Source organism: Malania oleifera, chromosome 8, assembly GCF_029873635.1.
Source record: "Malania oleifera isolate guangnan ecotype guangnan chromosome 8, ASM2987363v1, whole genome shotgun sequence".
In the NCBI taxonomy this organism is placed as follows: Eukaryota; Viridiplantae; Streptophyta; class Magnoliopsida; order Santalales; family Ximeniaceae; genus Malania; species Malania oleifera.
In genome coordinates this window covers 26,731,079-26,755,859 of record NC_080424.1, presented here as the reverse complement: position 1 = coordinate 26,755,859, position 24,781 = coordinate 26,731,079, and the positions used below count along the sequence as shown (strand labels likewise).

The 24,781-nt window shown below is 37.3% G+C and overlaps 1 protein-coding gene across 3 annotated transcripts in view; it reads left to right on the top strand.

Annotated features, from left to right (window-relative positions):
- Nucleotides 1-24,781, top strand: part of LOC131163127 (NADH dehydrogenase [ubiquinone] 1 beta subcomplex subunit 3-B-like) — a 29,213-nt gene that overhangs the window by 3,222 nt on the left and 1,210 nt on the right. Inside the window, exon 3 of one of the 3 annotated variants that reach the window (XR_009138916.1) lies at nucleotides 7,759-7,845. The exons of the other annotated variants lie outside the window; for them this stretch is intronic. The gene's annotated coding sequence lies outside the window, so the exon portion shown is untranslated. The remainder of the gene's footprint in view (nucleotides 1-7,758; nucleotides 7,846-24,781) is intronic. 3 annotated transcript variants of the gene reach the window in all.

The window sequence follows — 24,781 nt, the reverse complement described above, 5'->3', positions numbered from 1 at the left end:
TGGAGTATGGGCTGGGATGGAAAGGTAAAAGATTTTCTGTTTTTGTTACCAGCGAACTTAAAGTAGATGAGTGGCGAGGGTTTGTGTGGGAATTTCATGCTGGCTAAGGATTTTATGTGACGGTAAAGGATTCTGGTAGAGGCGGTGTCGGTGAGAGAGTGCTGATTAAAGCTTGATTGTGGAGCCAGGTTGTGACGGCATGATGCAACCAGACTTCTGTTTGATGTGGAAGTGTGATGCTACTTGTGAAGGATGATTGTGCATCATCTCCCGTCACATTTGGAGGGATGAAGTTCACCGCAGAGGCAGCTAGGGTTTCTATGGAGATGGAGTGGAATGGGTTGGGTCTTGTGAAATGTGGGTCTGAGTTCAAAGGGAATTCGTGGGCTTGGAATGGGGTGGGCCAGGTATTATTAACGTTACGTTGGATTTGAGCCAGATTTTGGGTATTTAAAAGATTATGTTATGAGTCATGGGTAGGCTTTAGTTAGACTAGCTCATGCAGGCCCAGTGCACCCATGACCCACTATTTCCAAGAGTGTCAGGCCCATAATAAGTGTAAGCAGCTGAATTTATTTACGCAGACAAATGAAAGATCTAGCCCCTCTTAGAAGGTAGCTCCTCTTACTTTGCAGACAAAGGACAAATTAAATCTTCCTAAAAGGGAGGGTTGCTCTGCAATTGGAGAAGGAATCAGTTACAACATCTTCAAAAGTGAGGGACAATGGATCCTTGGGTCTTGGTAGGGCAGATTTTAGTCATAGACAGGATTAGCTCAGGGAAATCTGGAAATTCAGCTGATGTATCTGCTTGGTGAAAAGTGTGATTTTGATGAGAGATTAGCTAACATTCATTGTTCAGTTTCGACCATAGGGATATACAGAGGTTAAAGCAGTTTGTGTGGATGATCTGAGGAATCAGAATAGATATGAGGGAATTAGCTCTGATAGGTGCAAGGGGCAGCAAGGTTTATTCTTGCCGGGCAGCATTGAAGGTGGATGTAAATGGTCAAAATAAGGATTTGAATGAAAAAGTTAGTAAGGGTGAGGTGAAAAAATCAGTGTTTTAAAAGGCGAAGGCATAAGGTGAGGCGTTCTAACCCTTAAGAAGCAAGGCGTAAGCCTTAAGATGCTTATGAGAATTTTAGTTTTAGATAAAAGTATGTAAATAAATTACATATATTCTACAAATAAGAAAAAATTAATAAAATCATGAAAATAATGTAAAAAAAATCAAGAATAATTTGTAAACCACTTGTTGAACAGTCAAAAATTGCTAACTTGAATTCATTACATAAATCATGACAAGAGATAGCTATAACATTACAAAGTTCAAATTTTTTTTCACGATCTAAGATAGGACTCAATTATTTTGGAAAGGTTGAGGCTCAAGAGTTTTAGAAATCAACTCATATTATGACATTTTTTTGTATATACACAAAATTAAAATTTTCTAGCTAAATCTAACTCCAAAATCACATATGCAAAATGCGCGAGCCTCAACTAAAAAGGCACAAAAGGTGTGCTGTTTGTACTAATGCATAAGCCTTGGCGTGTAATGCGTTAGGCTTTTAGGGATTTGACATTTTGGATTGAGCCTCAAGGTGTTTTAGGCATGCCTTGCCTTGAGGTGACCCTCGATTGAGCCTTTTAAAACATTGGAAAAAACAATGGGTAGGTATATTGAAGGACGAGAGTGATGGTGATGGTGAGTTTGCATGTGATGATGGTTTGTTATTTAATAAACTTTTTGGGAACAATTCTGTGTCATCTGATTTACTTGGGGGCCTGTCGTATGTGCCACCATCTCTGATGGAGGGATTGTAGGATTTTTCTATTTTTGAGGAAAATGGACAGGACAGGGTAAAGAGCAGCAATGGAAGGATGGGATTTTGTCTATTCCTGTGCAGGAAATTAACTGGAAGGATGTAGAAGCCCAACAGCTATTGGATAAGATGGGGTTATGGCTGTTTGGTCATGGAGAAAAGGAAGTTCTTCAAGATGTCACAAGAGAGGTGAAGAAAGGCCAGCAGGACTTGGCAAACTGGCAGTGTTCAGTGAATCATGATGGCAGGGGTTTTAAAAGAGGGGTTTGCTTAATAAGGTTTTTTTAGTTCATTTTCCTTTCTTCCTTTCTTCTTTGCACTTTCCTTATTTTTTTTTTGATTGTTTTTTTTTTTAAAGGTTTTCTTGTCTTCTCATTCTTCCTTAATATATTTCTTTTTCTATGAAAAAAATATGATTCATGTATTATATGGAAACAGTTCATTTATAATATGATTCACATAGTAGGCATTGTGCCCTTTGGGATGTTTAGCTTATGGAGCAGTTACTAAAGAGGAAATGCATGAAAGATCTTTCAAAGATCCCACTTCAAGTGAGTAACACTAGCAGTAGACCTCACAAGGGAGAAATAAAAATCCATTAATACTTTAAGACGAGAGGCAAGCTTACCAATCTAAATTTCTTTTTTGGAAGAAGGTAAGAGGTATATAATCAAGCACCAACTGGATACAGGAGCAACAGTTCAGCCAATAAACACCAGAACAAAACCAGAAAAACTAGTACAAACAAGGCAACCTGGACCTAGCAAAATTCCTGGTTTCTATAATCCTAAGTCCTAACTTAACATTGTCAACTATTGCATTTGGTATATGTTCGCGGCTATAGGGAGAATTTTCAGAAACCAAAGCATTCCTCTCCTTCCGAATCCTGTATCTATTGGCATCCCAAGCTTGCAAGTGGTTGCTGCAGTGCTATTATTCATATTAGCTAATCTTCTAATCTCCTCCAAATTGATAAAATTGCAGGGAATGATAAGTTGATCTGTGGCTTTTATGTTTTTTTGGTATATATCTTGTTACACAGCAATCAATAACAAATGATCCCTGTTTTCCCTGCTTCGCTTACAGAACCTGCATATTGTAGATTGAGATCCCAGCTGTTTTGATATTCTTTCCAACGTGTTAGTCCTATTCCAAGCTGCAAGCCAATAAATGAATGGATGTCTCTGTATACACTCCTTAAACCAGACAGCTTTATGTGAAAGAACAATTCTTCCTTTAGATCTTATAGTCTCCCAAGCAGAATCAACTGTAAATTCCGCCATGCATTGTTGCTCCAAATCATTTTATCTTCTGTACCTGGTGAACGATTAGAATGGATGAAGTTTTTGTCTTACAGCAGCAGTGGTTCTTCTTGGCCTTGTCCAGCTAGAGTCTTTTATAATTGCTGATACTTTTTCATTCAGAGAAAGGTTGGACTCCCTGTAGATATTAGCTCCATAGCTCTCCCCTAGTGGGCCTATTAGGTGCTAATTATCTAGGAAAGGAAAGATTAATGTTTTGAAAACTAGAATTTCATAATTTTAAGAAACCAAACACAGTTTTTAAGTGAAAAATATAATTACTACCAACAGGGATCAGTGGTATACGGCTCTATTACATCAACCTTTTACCTCTATCAGTTGCGACTGATTGCATAATGGTCCATGAGGAAGTGTTATCAATGGTCCATGTGTATAGCAACTGTTTAGATGTAGAAATTTTTGTAAGTTGATCCTTCCTCTTGATTGTTGTGAGCATAGTAATGAAATTCATGCCTATATTTTTCTGCCTTGTCATGTTTCTGGAGGTAATGGAAATTTATTGTTTGGCGTTGTTGAGCAAAGTTGAGTTTCCAGGAGGGAAGCTTCTCATGAAGCATTGAGGATTTGGGCTTAAGGGGCAAGATACTGTTTGAGCCCTGATCTGGTATTGTCCAGGATCAGCTGAGATGATTTTACTCATTTGTTATGGAAGCGGTGGTGTTGTTGAACCTACACATAATCAAAACAATTGAAGGTTGCATATTGGATCATGAACACAATTTGAACTTTGTAATGTTATAATTATCTCTTAGCACGGTTTACTTGAATGATTATAGTTTATGCGCCTATACTGAACAAAAACCAGTTTACTAATCAACAACAACAACAACAACAAGAAGCCTTTGGTCCCACTAGGTGGGGTCGGCTACATGAAATCTTTTTTGCCAATTCACCTGATTGACTATGTTTTCCTTTTTTAGATTAAGGGCTACTAAATCCTTCCTCATTACCCCATTCCAAGCTATTTTAGGCCTACCTGCAAGGTCTTAAATTTCGATTTTGACTCAAATTTCGAAGCTCCAAAAGTACGAAAATTTCGATTTCGATGTCAATTTCAATTTCGATTTGAAAAAATAACGGAAACTAGTAGTAATGCATGGAATTCTTTGTGAAACTTTAGAAATGGTTAACAAACATAAAAATATAAGTTTTAAGACTAATATATTACAAATTAAATACATCTATGTTTTGTATGAGGTGGAAAAGTTGTAAAATAGTATGTGTATCAAACATGTTTGTAAGATAATGTACATTAAACATATTCAATTAATGCAAATGAAATTCATAAATCATTTAAATATTATTTATTATACAAATATTGATAATTTAGACATGAATGGTTAAATAAAATATTACTATAAGTTTATTTTTTCATATAATTTCAAAAGCACTTGTTATAACCTTTTATTTCAATAAAATAAATAAAATAAATTAAAAGAGAAATTTCACTTCACTCTTGAGGTTTTGATAAGTTTCGATAAATTTCGCTAAAATTTCGGGGTTTTGATAAATTTTGGATGATTCGTTGAGATTTCGACGGAAATTATGTAGGACAGAAATCGACTGCAATTTCAATTTCGAAGGTGACGAAAATCAGAAATTTCGATGGAAATTTCGACAGTTTCGTGGAAATTTAAGACCATGCCTACCCGTACCTTTTTTCATGCCAGAAACAATAATTAACTCACTCCTTCTCACATGTGCTTTACTAGGCCTGTGTCTCAAATGCTCAGACCATCTAAACCGCCCCTCCCTTATCTTGTCTTCGATTGGTGTTATGCTTAAATTATTGTGTGTATGCTTATTTTTTACTTTATCTTTTAATGTTATACCACTCATCCACCTTAACATTCACATTTTAGCAACTTTTACTCTTTGTACATGTTTCTTAGTTGCTCAACATTCTAGAAAAAAAAAGTTTACTAATCATTTTTCAAAATTTATTTGTAAGTTTACTACTTTTTCTTGTTTTTAAATATATATCATATATATATATATATATTTATTTATTATAACAATAAATTCCCAAAAGACTTACGCCCTAATGCCTTACCTCATAAAGGTTAAAATACATTGCATACACCTTTGCCATTTAAAAAATTGTTAGACATTATAAGAAGAATCTCAGTCGGTGCACTCCTTGTCAATTCTAAGGACTAATCTCTGCTGAAAAAAAATTGAACTTATGATGCATCTTTTAACCGAAGGGCAGAAAGATGACAGGGTGTCATTCACAAACACAAACTGCAACTATGTAAGATCATCACTTGGTTAGAGAATTGTGTACTTATGCAGCTTGATGGAAGCTATGGTGAGATTTTCTTGTCCTTTAAATCTTGCTGCATGGTCCCACACTGCTTAAATATCCTTTTTGGTATAAGAAAAATGCTTTCTGTAGTTTTGGGGATTTTAATTGTTTGTTCAATTACATACTTTTTTATAAGTTTCTTTGTGATTTTTATATTTAAGTTAGGAAAATCTCCAGTTACCTACTTATTCTATCATGTGTTGGCAAATGGCAATACATGCTTTTGTAGTGGTAGTCTAGTAGGGAGTAGGTGTCTGTTTATTATTTTTGTTTTTGTTTTCCCTATTTTTTAGAAAATAGATTTTGGATAAAAATGGTGTGTGTTTGATTACGAACTAGGATTTCCCATGTTTTTGAGTCCTCCCTTCTGGTCAAGAAAATCTCACCATAGCTTCCGTCAAGCTGCATAAGTACACCATTCTCTAACCAAGTGATGATCTTACATAGTTGCAGTTTGTGTTTATGAATGACACCCTGTCATCTTTCTGCCCTTCCGTTAAAAGATGCATCATAAGTTCTTCTCTCTCTCTCTCTCTCTCTCTCTCTCTCTCTCTCTCTCTCCACTCCGATTCTTATTCTTTTGGTCGCCATCTGCTGCCTCAACCAAATTTATGGATTGATCCCATACCAACTATATTTTATCACTTTTAGAAAATGATCTTGTCCCTTATAATAATTCTAAACCTATGGAAGTTCTTGCATTAGGAAGTTCTTATGACTTCAAACGTAAAGGTTCTAGGCTCTTCTCAAAATCAACAGATTCTTCCTAGTATTATCCTTAGCACATCAAATACTGAGGTGGAGTTTGCTTCACGTAATGTAAAATATTCCCATGGGATGATCTTCCTAAAATTTTTTTCTTGGAATGGGATGTGCATCTGATGGGAATATTTTTGTTTGGTTCATGCTGGGAGATTCTTAGGAATGCACAAGACGCTCATTTGAGTGTTTGGTTCAATGTGAAAAAGATAACCATTATACCCTTGATCATTGTACATATTTTTAGCACTAAAATCTACTCAGAATATCTATGTACCAGATTAAATCCATGTCCAAAAATGTCAACCATCATAAATAAAAAAAATCAACACTTCTAATCCCATTAACTGAAGTAATAGGGGGCAATCTCAAAATTTTAGCCATTATATTATATTAATATAACCTAGTGTTTTAAAAGGTCTTTTTGAGTGGTACAACTCGATGTGTTTGAGCCTAAAGTGCTGCAAGGCATAGTATAAAATGCGTAACTGCTTAAAGGTGAACATCTTTGGGAGTTGGGTGTATGCCTTGGGCCAAAAGACATGCCTTTCATGTCTCTAACCATAAGGTGTATGCATATGTGATCCTCAATCGAGATGACTAGCTGCCATCTCTCTCTAACTGATCAAGGTTGATGATTTTCTCTGTTAATAGTTATTTAGTCATTTAGCATTATTATTATGTGTAAGAGTTTTGTTAGTAATTAGCGTGTGTTAGTAAGGGTATTATAGTCATTCCAATTGTACTTGACATATATTATAAATAGAGGGAGCGACCTATCATTGAGTTTAGGTTGTCCATTTTACTCAATTATTCAACATGGTATCAGAGCATGATTCTGAAACCTAAACCATAATTGTTACCAACACCATCAAAACCGAAGCCTAAAACCCAAAATCTGCTGCATTTCTATCATCATAGAAGAATCTCCAGTAATACTATAGCCCAAGAAAACAGCCAGCAGCAGCTGAAAGTCAGACCAGTTGCTGGAATTTTCTGGATGACACTGCCAGTTCGAGAATATCAAATCTGCAATAGATTTTTCAATAAAAAAAAAATAAACAGAAAAAACCAAGTCACCCACAGATACTGCCGATCTGCCCCCACTGAAATCCCATCTTCAGGCGGTGTCTCACACGCCCTCACACGCCGGTTGAAGGCTGCCAGGGCCAACCACATGCGCTGGCGCATGAAGCTATTTTCAGGCATGGTTTTTAACTGAAATCATCCAGCAGAGATTCAATCCCTTTATTAACATGTTATTGGAGTTTTTCGTGATGTTTTCGTCCAAAGATCACACCTTTTTTTTTTTTTTTTTTTAAATTGCTCATGTGCAGCACCCAAGGAATGGTTGTTTGATGCTTCGCGAAGCTGTTTATCAATGGTTATTGAGTTTATTGGGTCTGAAACAGTGGGATTTACTGTGTGTTTTGATTCAATGTGTTCTAATTCCTTCCATATACCAAAATATCAAGCTGTTGGGCATGTGTTTTGCTCAAAGATCCAATCGTTGTTGTGACCATGCACTCGTGGCAATTCCATAGTAGTCAAAGGCGCAAGGCACACCGAGGTGCAAAGGGTACTTGGAGCCGAAGACCGAAGTGCAGGGCGAAAGTGTGCGCCTCACAAAGGTAAAGTGCCCAATTATTAAATTGTGTACAATACCTATTTGATGGGTAATTGATATATGAACACATCAATAGTAATATTTGAATTTAAAATGCCAAAATATTCAATACAAAAACATAAATGCATTGAAATTATGACTACCAAATGTGCATACTTCTGTGCAGGATCTTTCTTTGCAGAGCCAAGAGTTTCCAGAATCCTTTTAAGATCTAAGACCTGTTATCCTAAATGCAAAAGCAATGTATACTATATTTTGGAAATAAACATAAATTGATAAAAATATTAAATTCAGAAAAGTGTATAGTTTGTATACTGTATTTCCAAACAAAACAGCAGCTAAATTCAGTAAAAAATGTTATATATTAATTATAAACTTGCATTAAACTACACAATTAATTACATATTATATAATATTAATTTAGAGGCTTAATGCAAGTTATCTATAACTTGCATTAAGAGCAGGGCAGCCTGCCAGTCACCAGCAGGCAGCAGCAGCAAAATATTGAGCCCTGAGGAATACAAAGAAGAAGAAGAAGAAGAAGCAGCAGGCAGCAGTGAAATACTGTGTCCTAAAGATGTTTCGTGCTGGTTCAGAGGCTTGAAGAGGAAGGTTGTGTTGGTTCGAAGGCTCGAACCTCAAATGAAGGGCTCTTGCGAAGGCTTGCTTGCTAGAGAAGGCCCGAAGACGTGTATACGAAGGTGTTTCGTGCTGGTTCGAAGGATTGAAGGCAAAGGTTGTACTTTTTTGAAGGCTTGAACCTCGAAGATGAAGGACTCTTGCGAAGGCTCACTTGCTAGCGAAGGCCCAAAGACATGTTGACGAAGGTGTTTCGTGCTGGTTCGAAGGCTCGAAGACGAAGCCTGGACCTGTGCTTGCTTGATAGAGAAGGCTTGAAGACGTGTAGAAGAAGGTGTTTCGTACTAGTTCAAAGGCTCGAAGATGAAGCCTAGACTTGATGGAGGCTCTGGCTATGTCTTTCAAAGCCTTGTGTTTTCTTTCTTAAAAGGTTTAAAAAAAATGAAGTTAAGAGGTCAGATATCTCAAGGTGCAACTCATTGCGCCTTGAGCCTCAACGCATTTCACTGTGCCTTGCTGCGCCTTTTGATGGTTGCCTCGCATCAACCTTGGTGAGGCGCTAACTTGGTCGCCGCATTGTGCTTCGTGCCTAAGGCGCGCTTTTGACTACTATGGGTAACATTGAGTTCTGTCTAATCTTGAGTGTGAATCTTGTCAATTAGGATAGCATCATCATGTTCCCTTTGCTTCTCGAGTCCACAAATAGGTGGTTAGTCCTTTCATGCTAGTCCATTCCGATATTTGGGATCCTAGTCATGTCACATCAAAGTTGGGGTTTTGGTACTCACATTTGTTGATGACTATTCTAGGATGACTTGGTTATATTTAATGAAAGATTGTTTTGACTTGTTTGATACCTTTTGTGCCTTTTATTCCCAAATAAATACTCAATTTGATATGTCAGTAAGGATATTTCATAGTGATAATGCTAAGGAGTACTTCAATACCCAATTCAATACTTACATGACAAACTTTGGTATGATCCATTAGTCCTCTTGTGCCCACACTCCACAGCAAAATGGAGTTGCAGAGTGGAAAACAGACATATTCTTGTAGTCACTTGTACCTTATTGTATCAAATGAATGTCCCCAAAGTTTTTTGGAGTGATGCTGTACTCATAGCTTGCTTCCTCATCAATGAAATTTCACCCTTTGTCCTTGGTGATAAAATTCCATATTCAGTTATCTTCTCCAAGGCTCCTTTGTTCGTCCTTCCTCGTATATTCGGCTGTGTGTCCTTTTTCTATCAGTTAGCTCTAGGAATGGTAAGTTGGATCCTTGTGCTATCCAATGTATTTTTCTAGAGTATTCCTATACTCAAAAGGGATATCAATGTTATAGTCCTACTTTATATAGATTCTTTGTTTGTGTTGATGTCACCATTTTTGAGTCTGCACCATACTACTCTGATTCCTTGAGTTCTGTTGACCAAGATGAGTCTTTTCCTTTGCCTTGCCTTCTAGATCCAAACCTAGTATCTATGCCCAATCCTCCTCCATATTCACCTAGTTTGAGTCCTCCTTGTTGCTTGGATTATCCCAATTTGCAGTTATACAGCCGGTGACTCAAGGGGGAAGTGCCTCCTCCAGCTTCTACTACTGTGCCTTTATTTCTCGCATCGGATGATCTTATTTCCCATGATATTCATTTTCTTATAGATGTTCGAAAAGGTAAATGCACTTTTACCCAATATTCGATCTCTAATTTTGTTCACTATGATTTCTTATGACCCTTTAATTATTGTTTTGTTAGTACTCATTCTATTGCTCTTCCAAAATATATTTCTGAAGCCCTATCCCATTCTGGGTGGAGGACAGTAATGGTTGAAGAGATGCGTGCACTACATGATAATGATACTTTGGATTTGGTACCTCTTACTCCTGATAAGTGTGTGGTTGGTTGTCGCTGGGTGTACAATGTGATAGTCAATCCTGATGGTTCGATGGTTTGTTTGAAGGCCTGTCTTGTTGCTATGGGGTATAATCAGGTGTATGGTGTGCATTATTCAGACACATTCTCTCCGGTCGCTAAACTTGCCTCAGTACGTTTGTTCATTTCTTTAGCCACCACTTGTCATTGGCCTCTACATCAGCTAGATAACTTAGATGCGAAGAATGTTTTCTTACATAGTGATCTTCATGAGGAGGTATATATAGAGTGACCACCTGGGTTTGTTGCTTAGGGGTAGTCAGGCTCAGTACGTCAGCTTAAGAAATCATTGTATGGATTAAAACAATCTCCAAGAGCACGGTTTGTCCGTTTTAGTGCTGTAGTACTTGAGTTTGGCCTCCATCGGTGTGTAGTTGATCGCTTTGTATTTTATCGTCATACCCCATTTGGCAGGATTTTTGCTTATTGTGTATGTGGACGACATTGTAATCACTGGTGATGATGATTGAGGCATCTAGGACCTAAAGCTTTTCCCAGAGTAAGTTTTAGACCAAGGACTTGAGACCATTGAAGTACTTTTTGGGTATAGAAGTATTGAGATCTCGTGCGGGACCTATCTTATTACAAAAGAAGTATGTTCTTGATCATTTTGATGAGAGGGGGTGGTTGGGATCCAAACTTGTTGATACACCCATGAGTCAGACTCAGTATGTCGGCTTAAGAAATCATTGTATGGATTAAAACAATCTCCAATAGCATGGTTTGGCTATTTTAGTGCTGTAGTACTTGAGTTTGGCCTCCATCAATGTGTAGTAGATCACTCTATATTTTATCGTCATACTCCATCTAGCAAGATTTTTCTTATTGTGTGTGTGGACATTGTGATCATTGGTGGTGATAATCGAGGTATCCAGGACCTAAAGCTTTTCCTACAAAGTAAGTTTCAGACCAAGGACTTGGGACCATTGAAGTACTTCTTGGGTATGGAAGTATCGAGATCTTGTGTGGGAACTATCTTGTCACGGAGGAAGTATTTTCTTGATCTTTTGGATGAGATGGGGTTGTTGGGATCCAAACCTGTTGATACAACCATGGATCCAATAGTAAGTTAATGCTAGATATGGGTGACTTGTTGCCTAACTTAGGTCGGTATTGGCGACTTGTTGGGAAGTTGAATTATCTCACAATCACTCAACTAGATATATCCTTCGCAACAAGTGTTGTGAGTCAGTTTCTCAATTCCCCGAGAACATGTCATTGAGATGCAGTAATTCGCATTTTGAGATATCTCAAAGGTGCACCAGGGAGAGGTCTCTTATATCAAGATTTGGGTCACACTCATATTCAAGGATATACATATGCAGATTGGGCCGGGTCACCTTTCATCCGAAGATCCATAACTGGATATTGTATCTTTGTCAATGGTAATTTGGTGTCTTGGAAAAGTAAGAAACAAATTGTGGTGGCTAGGTCGAGTGTTGATTCAGAGTGCATGCTACATGTGAACTTGTTTGGTTGAAAAGCATGTTGAAACAACTAGGTTTTCCACATTCTTAGTCTATGGAGTTAATGTGTGACAATCAAGCTGCTATTCGTAGTGCCTCCAACTCTTTCTTCTATGAGCAGACAAATTCATTTGTAGCAAGCTAGGAGCATATGATTTATATGCTCTAGCTTGAGGGGGAGTGTTAATGGTTATTTAGTCATTTAGCATTATTATTATTATTATGTGTTGAGAGTTTTGTTAGTAATAAGTGTGAGTTAGTAAGGGTATTATGGTCATTCCTATTGTACTTGACATATATTATAAATAGAGGGAGAGACCTAGAGTTTAGGTCTTCCATTTTACCCAATTATTCAATACTCTCTTCAAGAATCTCTCTCTTGCTCTCTTCTCTTGTCTCTCTCTCTCTCTCTCTCTCTCTCTCACCTCTTTCTTGCCTCAAGGACCTAGTTCAGATCTTTCGACACTCAATTTGCTCCAGATCTTCTCCATATCTTCACATTTTGAAAGCTTTTATCTTTAATAGTGACTTCTCTTTCACTTTAGTGAGCTGCAGTGACGAGAGAGAGAGCCAATGTTTTTTTAAAAAAATAATATTAACCTTGGCAGCACAATATTTATGTTCATTAGATGGGCATGTGGCAATGGTCCTATAACGCATGTGAAAGCACCCCATGGCAGCTTGAGTTCGTGAGTCTAGACACACTTAATCTGTTTGTGGGTGTAAAGTTTGCATAACAGGTTTTTATTTTTTATTATTTATTTATTTATTTATTTAACTATTTTCTAAAATTCATGTTATTTTTAGTTTGTAATATTTATCTATATTTTAATTAAAATATTAGATTCTCCAAAATGCCTTAACTCCTTGAGGTGTATGCCTTGCCTCGTTAGGGGTAAACTCCTTGTCTTTTTTAACTGATTTGTTTTTTTATTGTAATAATTTATTATTTTAAATATAATAATAGTGTGGAATAGTACTATAGGATTGAGGCAATGTAGTCCAAAAATAGGATTTTATGGGAATAAGGTTACTTGAAACTTACCCAGGTGGAGCATGGGAATGGATCCCATGTCTAGCTCAAATTCCTAGGGAATGTGAGATTTTTGCCATGTCGGATTCGAACCCCAAAACAAATGTGGGAATGGGATGCTGTGGACATCACATTCTCGGGAATGTTGAAAGATGCCATGAACCAAATGCTATACTTCCTCCTTGAAAACTCCATTCTACCCCTTTGGCGGCCACTCCTTTAGAAAAAAGAAAAGAAAAAGGGGCCTCAATGAAGAGTAGTAATGATAGCAATATGGACCTCAATGGGGAGTAGTAGTAATAATAGATACTAATTAAAGTAGTAGTAATAATAGATACTAATTATGGTAGGTTTGCAAATTGTAGTTGCAAGAAACTTCTGCACTAATTGACCAAGCCTTTGAGAACTTTGATTCAGTGCCTCTTATGCAAAACCTTGATGGAATCTTGCTTCAATAATGATTGAATCTACTTTCACCATAACCAAGCCTTCATTTCATCATTTTAAATATAGAAATACCTTTGGTGGGCTTAAGATTTTATTATTTTGGACTATAGAGATAGAGTACAGCGTAATTATGCTTTTTTATTTGACACTTTTGTGTCTGTATATGTAATTGTTGGGCATTGTTATGTGAAAATTTTTGTTTAAATGTCCATTTATGCATTTTGCCAGACATTTACTTTAAATAATTTTAAACATTTTGAGAAAATATAATGCTGACTGTATGTAAGCATTTTTGTGTATTTTGTTAGTTTGTGTTTGATATTTTTTTAAAAATAATTTGAAAACAAGTTATGCATTTTTTTGATAGCGTGTGACACATATATGGCCCAAAAAAAGATCTCTTTAAAAAATACCAGAGTCTAATTTGTTTTAATTTTATTTTTGAAATTAGGAAATATTTCTCAAAGAAGAAGGCAAACAAAACCTTAGGAGGAATATTAGTAACAACAAAAAGAAAGATACGAGCAGGGGGAATGAAAATATTTGGAATTTACTGTAACTATGATAGGAATGGGAGTTTCTCAGATACTGATGTAGCTGGCTAGAGCAGGGTTATTTGCTGGACTTAATGACTTTAAGGTTCATCTCTTGGAAAGTGAGGCATCTCATTATAAAGCTACCGATTGTAAAGTGTTTTGTGAATGACTGTAAAGGGAATGTAATCTATGTGCAGGAAACAAAGCTGGATAATCTTGATAAGAGTCTCATTACCAGTAATTGGGGGCAAAACAGCTACAGCTGAGTTTATCTAAGGCTCTGGGCAGTGCCAGAGGGATCTTAGCCATGTGGAAGGAAAACACAGTTGAACTGGTTGAACATACAATCAGAGCCTCTCATATTCTGGTCTCAGTAGGAAGTTGGATGATTTGGCTGGCTTTTTATGGGCATGTATGAACTAGGTGCAGGACCATCCAGATGTTTACTGTGGAACGAGTTCTATGAGGTTAGAACAAAATGGGATGCTGACATGCTCCCTGAGCTATTGAAGGATATTTCAACATGGTGCTTTTTCGTACGAAAGGAATGGGGGTTGTCTAGAGAATGCAAGCATGAAAATATTTCAACACTTCCTTCATATGAGTGCTCCCATTGACCTCCCCCTTTGTGGGAATGATTTTTACTTGGTCCGGTTCAAGAGGACCCACCCTTTCTTGAAAATTGAGAGGTTTTTAATCTCAAAGATTGGGAGGAGTATTTTCCTAATGTCACCAAATAGCTCCAAACCATTTTCCCATTTTGTTGGACATTGGAGGAGTTAAGTACGTGGCTTAAAGCATAGTAGTCAAAGGCGTGCCTGAAGCGCGAGGCACACTGAGGCGATGAGGCTTGCGCCTCAAGGCGACCTTTAAGAGGCGCAGTGAGGTGCGCCTCCCAAATGTTCTGATAATTCTTTGTTTTTTCTTCTCTTTTAATCTCAACCATCTGTTTTCTTTCTTTTTTCTTTCTGTTTTGTTATTTCTATGGAAATGCTGCCACTTTTCCGTGACATATTTACTCAGCTGCTCTCAGACTGGCTTCTTTTCTTCTTCTTCTTCTGGCCTGCTGTGCTGCTCTCAGTCAAAGCTGCGTACCCCCTGTTTTTATTATTTTTTTTGAAATTTCTGCTCTGATGCTCCTCAGTTTTCTTCTTCTTCACTGCTCTGCTGCTCTGTGTTACCTCATTAATTTTTTTCCCCCTTTTTCTTTGCAGTTTTATTTGGAAAATGAGCTGGTTTTTTTTTATTTTTTTATTTTTCTTGGAAGCATTTCTTTTTCTCAGCATTTCTGCTTCTGCGATCTGGAATTTCAGGCATTTCTGTCAGTGCTGCACTGCTGCTGCTTTTGCTGTTTATTTTTTATTTTTATTTTTAATTTCCCTGCAGCTTATTGCTGCTTCTATTTTGTGGAACTTATGGCATGAACATCGCATATTATTGAAAGTAGTACAACAACAACAACAACAAGACTTGAGTCCCACTAAGTGGGGTTGGCTACATGAATCATTTTCCGCCAATTCACCCGATCAAAAGCGTTTTTCCTATATTAGATTAAGAGCTAATAAATACTTTCTCACTACCTCATTTCAAGTTATTCCAAGTTATGTCCTAGTATTGAGTACTTTATTTTAAAATTTAAATATTAGTCCTAATGTGTTTACAATCAAGAATCCATTATGTAGCATATCTTACAGACAATTTTAATAAATATGTGCCTCACCTCCATGAGGCAAGCACATTTGCCTTGCACCTTGCACCTTGCACCTAGGCTCCAAGCACCCTTTGTGCCTTAGTGCGCCTTGCACCTTTGGCTACCATGGCTTAAAGAAGGTGATTTTGGGAAGCATATTGTTGATTCGAATGCGCAGTAGAAATAGACACAACTCGAATCTGGAACGAGTAATGCAAGCAACCAATGATGAATATACGGGACAATTACTCACTAAGAGAATAAAGGAAAACAAATAAAATCAAAGACACAAGAATTTACGTGGTTCGGCAGTATGCCTACATCTATGGGAGCAAGCGGCTGATTTTCACTATCAAATTCGTCAAGCTTACATCAAGGATTTCAAAATATAGTTTATATATCAACCCTATGCGTACAAAGGACTTAGACTATATCTTAAACACTCCTGTAGTAATCCCTATAGGAAAATCCTCCTAAGAACCCAATATACCGATCTTCCCAATTCAAATCCCGTGATCTGCCCTGAACAAAATCGTTGACGGTTATCTACTGAGAGCTGTTCCTTTTGCAGACTGAAATCATTGACCAAACCGTTGATCCAATCGTCGACAGTTTCTTCTTGCAACTCAGCTACCTTGTTCTTTGCTTCAACATGCTTTCCTAGTGCATGTGTTCCACTCAATATGAGCCACATCTCCAACAATCTGTACCTTGGCGAATATTCACCATTTAGGAGAAACATAAAAGCATAACCCGCTGCTTGACCCAGGATAGTAGATTGGGACTGCCTCCCGTCTAGCACCTGGAGACGTTAACCAAGTCCAAGCAATGCTTGAACTTGTCCATGGTAACAAGAACTCCACCTAGCTGAATGCCCAGCTCCTTGAACGATCCTGTAAACCACAATACTTCCTTGGCAACCTCTGCCATTGCCATGTACTTCGACTCAGTTGTAAATTGTGCAACCTAAGGCTAAACCCTGCACTTCCAACAAATAGGCCCTCCCACAACATACCTTGTTGTAGACCTCTTGTCATCCAAGTCCTCTGCATAGTTTGCATCCACGAATCTCACAATTGATAGATTGCTCTGTTGCCCGCTAAAGCACCCCACTGCACTGGTGTAGGAGACCTTTGACATGTCTCGAACGTCACCGTCCGTCCTTGGGTACTGAGCGGTAGACAATTTACATTGATTCGCCAACGGTGTATAGGTGACCAGTTTAACATTAACTATGTTAAATCTCTCCAATACCTTCTCCCCAAAATTGCTCTGAGATAACCACAATTTTCTTGCAGTTATGTCCACAAAGCCACCTTGAGATAATCGCAATCTCCTTGCAACTTTATCCTTGCGAATCTCCAACCCAAGAATCTTCTTGGTAGTACCCAAAACCTTCATGTCAAATTACTTTCTCAATAGAGTTTCTGACTAATTAACCTCTGTCAAAATCTTCCTAGCAATTGACATGTCATTCGCATGAAACAACAAAATAATTACCCACTTGCATCTTGTCGTCCTCTTCCCCTATGGAAGTTCCACCAATTCCCACATCTAATTCTTACGCAGTAATTCCATCTCCTCCGCTATAGCACTCATCTATTTATTTTTCCCTTTACTGTGCACTGCATCTTGAAAAATAGTAGGAATCTTGCTGGTAGTAATGAATACATAAGACATTAGATCATCAAATTTATACTTGGACGGTGGCCTGATAGTGCACCTGGGCCCATTGTGATCTTGCTGGTTTCCCGAGCTAGAACTCCTTGCAATATGAACAATGTTATTTCAGCCATGAATCTGTAACTCCACTTGCATCACAATTTCTTTTCTACTACAGTTTATACTCTGATACTGCAAGTCTTTTGAGCTAGAACTCCCTGCACTTCTGTCCTGATTCTCCAACTCTACCTGCACAACATGCTTGTTGTTGCTGCAGCTTTCTGGCACTTGTTTCTCTTCATCTACTTGAGTATGCTACACCATGACTTTAACATAAAAAACCATGTCTCCACTAATTGTCACTTTGTTTGCCATTGGATCCCATAGCTTGATCCCACCTTTCTTATACTCCAGAAAGATGTACCGTCTTGACATTTCACCAAACTTAGATCTCATCTCACTAGAAACGTGCATGGTTGGACCTCCAAACTCTCTCAAACTAGAGAAGTCTACCGCATAGCTTGTCCAAACCTCTTCTGCAACTTTTCCATCCAGTGATACCCTTGGCGATCGGTTAATTGAGAAACACACCATATTCACTATCTTTACCAAGAAGTTCCTTGCAAGCCTTGCATACAACTTGAGATGCTGCTCGTAAAACTCCTTGAACACCAACGTACTCAGTTCCAATGTTTGACTTGAGGATCTTTCTCCTGGTTCGGTTTTCCACCTTAGCCACAGGTTAAACCTAACAAACATCTTCAACTTGTGCCGCATGAAGTATCCTCAGACCTTTCGTGATAAACTCACGAAGTACCTATGTTCAACCCGTGATGCTACCCTCACTGGTCCCCAAACATTCAAAACAATGTAGTTAAGAATACCCTCCGTTTTGTGTGGTTGTTTTACACAAAACAGTATTACTCGACTCAGAATTTGCAGCTGCAGCTCCACCTGCAACTGTGTTACCCAGCAGTGCATAAATATTCCCCGCTAACTTCTGCCCCTTCATCACTATCAAAACGCCTTTACACACCTTCATGATCCCACTTTTAGGCTTGTAACTATACCCGTTACAATCTAAAGTGCTAAGTGAAATCACATTTTTCCGTAGATCAAGTACATGTCTTACATCACATAACGTCCTTACCACACCATCATACATCTTGATTCTAATATTCCCCATTCCGACAACTTTGCAAGCCGCTTCGTTTTCCATCAGAACGAAACCAGAACTCACCAATATGTAAGTGGTGAGCCAGGCTTTGTTGGGCGTCATGTGATAAGAACATCCCGAGTCTAAGATCCAAAATCTGTGAGGCGTTCTGAACCCAATGAACAGAAAACATATCACCATCACTGCTCCCTAAGTCTCCTTCTTTGACTACATTTGCAGATTTTGACGAACCCTCCTAAGTTTTTGCATTTCCCTTATTCCACTTTGGACACTTCGATTTTATGTGCCCAATTTTCCCGCATTTAAAAACACCGAACGTCCTTCCTCCTTTTGGACCGTGATTGAGTTTTATTATTACTTGATCTACTCAAGAATTTGCCTCTCCCATGATCCTGATTACCTTTTGCCACGAGTCCTTCCCCTTGTGAACTCTCATCGTTGGCTTTCTTCCTCTGATGGAACCCCAATAATGCACTCGTGATATCCTCCGACTGCAAGGTTTCTTTCTCCCATGTTAGAGTTGTAACCAGATTATTTTACGTAGGAGACGTAGGTAGGGAATTCAGCAGCATCAACGCCTTGTCTTCGTCCTCGAACTTCACATCAACCCGCTTCAGATTGCTGATGATATGATTGAATACATTGATGTGTTGATTCAGATTCGAACCCTCTGCCATCTTAATCTCTTAAAGTTTCTGCTTGAGATACAACTTGTTCGATAAAGCCTGATAGTAGATACAGCTTTAGCTTCCAACCCCTTCCAACTCGTGGTGTTCATGCCCTCCGGCTGTTTTTCGTGTAGTGCCTTCACCATACCTTGCTGCACCAGCGCGTCCTTAACCCTCTCCTATGCCAAAGGCCGAAATTTCCTATTCCATCAAACTTACCAATCTTGAACTTTGCCGAAGAGATCCCAGCCATTGCAACCTGGCTTTGATACCAATTGTTGATTCAAATGTGCAGCGGAAACACACACAACTCAAATCCGGAACAAGTAATGCAAGCAACCCACAATGAATATATGGAACAATTACTCACAAAGAGAATAAGGGAAAGCAATAAAATCAAATACACAAGAATTTACGTGGTTTGGCAATGTGCCTACGTTCACGGGAGCAAGCGGCTGATTTTCACTATCAAATTCGTCAACCTTACATCAAGGGTTACAAAATATAGTTTATATATCAACCCTATGCGTACAGAAGACTTAGACTATATTTGAGACACTCTTGTAGTAATCCCTCGAGGAAAATCCTCCGAAAAACCCAATCTACTGATCTTCCTGATTCAAATCGCGTGATCATTGCTGAACAAAACTGTCGACAGTTTCAGCAAATCGTTGACGGTATGGATTGAAACTGTCGACGGTTATCTATTGAGAGCTGTTCCTTCTGCAAACTGAAATCGTTGACCAAACCGTCAACCCAACCGTTGACGGTTTCTTCCTACAGTTCAGCTACCTTGTTTTTTGCTTCACCATGCTTTCCCGGTGCATGAGTTCCACTCAATATGAGCCACATCTCCAACACTTATCAAGGAGTGGTGGAGGAAAATCAAGGATCTTGATGTTAAGAAGCTTGCTCAAAGGCCTTAATGATGAAGAAAAAAATTAGATAGACACAGCGAAAATATTTGTCTAAGGTTATTAATATTAGGGGTGTACGTGATTTTTTCCGTTCGGTTTTACCCAAAATTGAACACCGAACCAAAACATATCGATTCCCATATTTAAAAATCATTACTGAATTGTAAACTGACAATTTAGTTTAAAAAAAAATAATGATTCTTCAGTCCGTTTTTTGGTTAATAACTGAACTGAACCTCACCAAAATATTATTACTTAAAAGCCCATTCGAAACTGTTAAATGAGCTTTAATTTGAGTGGGCCAAGCATGAGTATCATTTAATCTGTAGCCCAAATGGAGTGGATATGAAGGGAGAGGAGGTCTGCTTTTATAAGTAGAGAAGGTTCCCTCAAAGTAGTTGGTAGCCGATGTGGGACATGGGAATCAATGGTGAAGGGTGAAGGCTGGGACTGGGCAATGGTTGGGCTTGGGCCTGGGGCTGCGGGGAAGAGGGGGTGTGAGAGTGAGAGTGAGGGTGCAGTGTATGCCTCTCTGCATACTACCAGCCTACCATGATTAGCTGATTACAACCTGGGGCTGGGGCCACTGGGCAATGGGTAGGCTTGGGAGGGTGTGTGTGTGTGTGTGTGTGAGTGAGAGTGAGGGTGCAGTGTGTGCCTCTCTGCATGCTACCATGAATCATGGTCCATGATTACAGCCATGTCTCATCCCACATTGGTAATACATGGGAGAAAACCTCTCATCCTTATGCATAAAGGGTTCTAATCCCTCCTCTTTTGCCATAATTAAATATTTGTGTATATAATTATAATGAATAAAATTTATTAAATAATTGGGGATTGTACAATTAATAAATTAAGAGTTATAAATTGGGCAAAATTTTTTAAATATACATATAATTCAGTTTTTTCAGTTTGATTTTTCTGTATAACTGAAACTGAAACTGAAAATCGGTTTTTTAAAATTGGAAAATCGGAACTGAGTACAAAATCGAAAAGCTGAACCGAAATGTTAAATGGTTTGGTTTCAGTCCGGTTTTCGGTTTTTCGGTAATTTTTATATACCCCTAATCATAGTTGTCAAATTGAGATTCGAATCGCGAATCGAAATTCTAATTTTGGGAATCAAGAATTGAGAATCAAATCGAATCGTAAGATTCGGTATAAATTTCCAAAATCAATTCTAAATGACATGCATATATTGATATACAAACAAGAAGCAAGATAGTAAAATACATTTAAATTTTGACAACAAAAAAAAAATCATATTTCACTTGTATGCTTTCCCTAAACAAATGAAAAGTAAGAGAATAAGTCAGGAAATATTAATTAAAAGATGAATTTTGTGTTGTTCAAGGGAAGGAATTGAGGAAAAAAAAAAAGGAAAAAGTTGAATTTTTGGTATTTATCAACAGTTAAAAAAATAATCATATTGCTTGCATATTCTTTCTCAGATTAAAAGGAAAAAAATAATCAACCAAAAAGTGATAGTTATTGAACAAACTACTAAGAAAACCAACTAAATCTTAACAACACAATGAAACAAGAGTACCACCTCAGCCGGTTAGTGTTCTGCTGCTTCTTCTCAATGGCAGAACACTGTACTCGTAGAGTGAAGAATGATTTTGTGAAGATAACATGAGACCGAAAATTCTATTTTCTCATCTTTTTCAGTACAGAACTGACATAGACAAGGAATGAAATTTTGTTTTGGGGGTTTCAAAATTCAAACTAGTTGGGCTTGTCAGGATATGATAGGTCCAGATTTGTGTGAATTGATAGATTTGGATCAAATCATTAGATTCACGTCTTACAAGGTGAATCGATTGATTCGGCAATGATTCACTTGTGTTTAGATTCACTAGTAATTTTCAAATCGATTGGTGTAGAAGTGATTTGAATTGTATGAATTGAATCGTGAATTGTAAGATTCTACCAACTATGCCCCTAATTAATATGAAAGAAATTGCTTGGAGACAAAAGCCTAGGGCCTTATGGCTTAAAGAAGTGCAATACCAATTCTTCCAAAATCGCATGGCCAATGCCCATAGGAGATTCGGCACCCTAACAAAGTCATGATTAATTGTGGAACTATAAACGAAGAAAGGACATTAAAGAAGATGTTTGCAATTCTATGAAGGTCTTTGCCCTGCCCCTCATATTGGAGACCACACATTCAGGCTATAAGTTTTAACAGAATCTGCAATTCCACTGCTAGGCAACTGGAGCATCCTTTTAGTGAAGTAGAAATCCTTTGTGCTTTTAAAAGTTGTAATGGTGATAAGGTCTAGGCCCTGATTCCCCATGGATTTTTTCCAAGCAAATTGGATGTTATTAAAGCTGATGTTATCATGGTCTTTAATTGGTTTCACTTTCACCCCATGGGCAGATTTGTGAGTAGCTTGAATTCCACCTTTAGTGCATTGATTCCTAAGGTTCAGTTTGGTATCACTGTAAAAAATTATGACAATAAAAATTAGAAATGAAAACTAAGAATTGGAGCCAAAAACAAAAAAAACTGAAAACTGGCAACTTATTTGGTTAATATTTATAAACTAATACAAACTAGAAATTTGATTGAACAAATGCTCATTTCTTTTCTTATTGTATATGACAATTGAAAAAATAGCAAAAATATAAATGGCTCAATTAGTTTTAAAAATTTTATGAATATTTATATTTTAATTGCATTTTCAATTCACATGGTCATTTTATTTTAATTTTAGCTAAATAATATGTATATAATGAGTGATTTAATCCATAAAATGTAATTATGGATATTAAAATATTTTGGCTATAGGTTGTCAATAACTGGAAACCATCCAATTTTAACTTATTTTGAAAGCATCTGAAAATTGGCAACAAAATGGGAAAATGGCAACATAAGGGTTAGTTTGGTATCATTTTTATTTTTTATTTATTTTATTTTTTTGTTTCTATACAATGAAGAAATAGATTATGAAAACATGTTTGTTTATGTTGCTGATTTCTGTTTCTATAATTGGTTTTCAGATTTTGTAGGAAAATTGAAAACCAGATTTATTGATTTTCATTTGTTTTGGAAACCTGTTTCTAGAACACTTTAATAGCCAGAATTGACTTTTGTGGACTGGAATTGACTTCTTGGTATCTGGCTCGTTGCTCTTTCGGGACAGCATTGGGTTACTGTTGAATCTGTTGAATAAGAAACTGGGTTTGGAAGGGTATTTCTGTGAATAGAGCAAGGACAAAGGCAAGAAAAAGGCCTTGCCTTTGATTACTCTTACCATCCTTTGGATTACTTGGAAAGAAACAAATGCTAGAGCTTTTGAAGGAACATTTACATCCCCCAAATCCCTGAGGATAGATAACTTACCATTTCAATCTGGGTCTGTGGGCAGTGCATGCTGGATGGGAACACATTTAAATTTTGATATCTTGGATACATTGTTGCACTGCTGATCCATTTTTTTTTTTTTTGCAGTTTCTCTCTTTTCTTGTTTCAGTGACACTCCCTTGGTGCCCTTTTAATGAGTTTGTTCTTTGCTAATAAAAAATCCTATGGAACTTACCCATGGTAGAGCATGGGAATGGGATCCCATATTTTGTGGTAATTCTCCGGGAATGTGTGATTATTGCCATGTTGGATTCCAGCCCCAAAACAAGCATGGAAATGGGATGCCATGCAAGGTTATTAAAATTGGGATCCTACATAGGATCACTTGGATGGTTTGCCGGATTGGATTGTAGAATTGGATTGAGGATTGTAAGATTCTACTAAGTATATGAATAAATAAGAAAAATGAATTTTTATGTTGTTTTCTCATAAATTTCTATGATATCAACTTACAAAATTGGCTAGTTAAGTGATGAAGATCAACAATTAGAAGTATCTATGATAGGCTCTTCATATTACCAAAAGAAAAAAAAGATGAAGTGTTCAAATTGTTGCATTCCTAACTTAATCAAACCAACTTATAATGAAAATGTAATAATTACTTATGAAAAACAAGAACATAATTTTTTGCACAAATTTATTTACCAACAACCATACAACATGAACATCCATTTTTGTTAAATAGTCTTATAAAACAAAAGTTAAACTATCAAACTAGCTTCTAACTTAAATGTTAGCATCCAAGCTACCATTTGTCTCATTAGTGTCACTAAGACTATCATCAATGACTTAATCAAGGCCACCATTAAAATTATCACTATCTCTATCATTATTATTGTTAAATGCATCAACGTATTATTCATTCTTAATGTTTAAAGTTGGCACCACTTAACAAACCAATGAACCACAAAATGAAAATTTGCGTCATAATTTTGTTTATGTAAAATAAACCTCTTTTTAAGTTGTTCATTTCATCTAAAAGTTATACAGGACAAAAAACAAACCTATATGAAAAGTATTTTGGTAAAGATTTTAAAAATATGAAAGAATTAGGATCTTATGATCCTAGTGATCCCACCGATCCTAATATGATTCTACTGTGGTTCTACCAATTTGTGATTCTATTTAGGATCATACAATGATGATTGGGCATCACATTTGTGGGAATGTTGAGAGATGCCGTGAACGAAACAGCCCCTGTTTTCCTCGAGAGAAAAAGAAAAGAAAAGAAAAGAAAAAAGACCCTCAATGGGTAAGTAATAATAGCAATATGGACCTCAATGGAGAGTAGTGGTAATAATAGCAATATTAATTAAGGATGATAGAAGACAAGTCTTCAACCTACTAACTACATATAAAGCCAAAGCCCTCTCTCCTCCAGATGTCATATGTTTGCAAGTTGTAGTTGCAAGAACCTCCTCCACTAGGCGACCAAGCCTTTGGGAACCTTGATTCAGTGC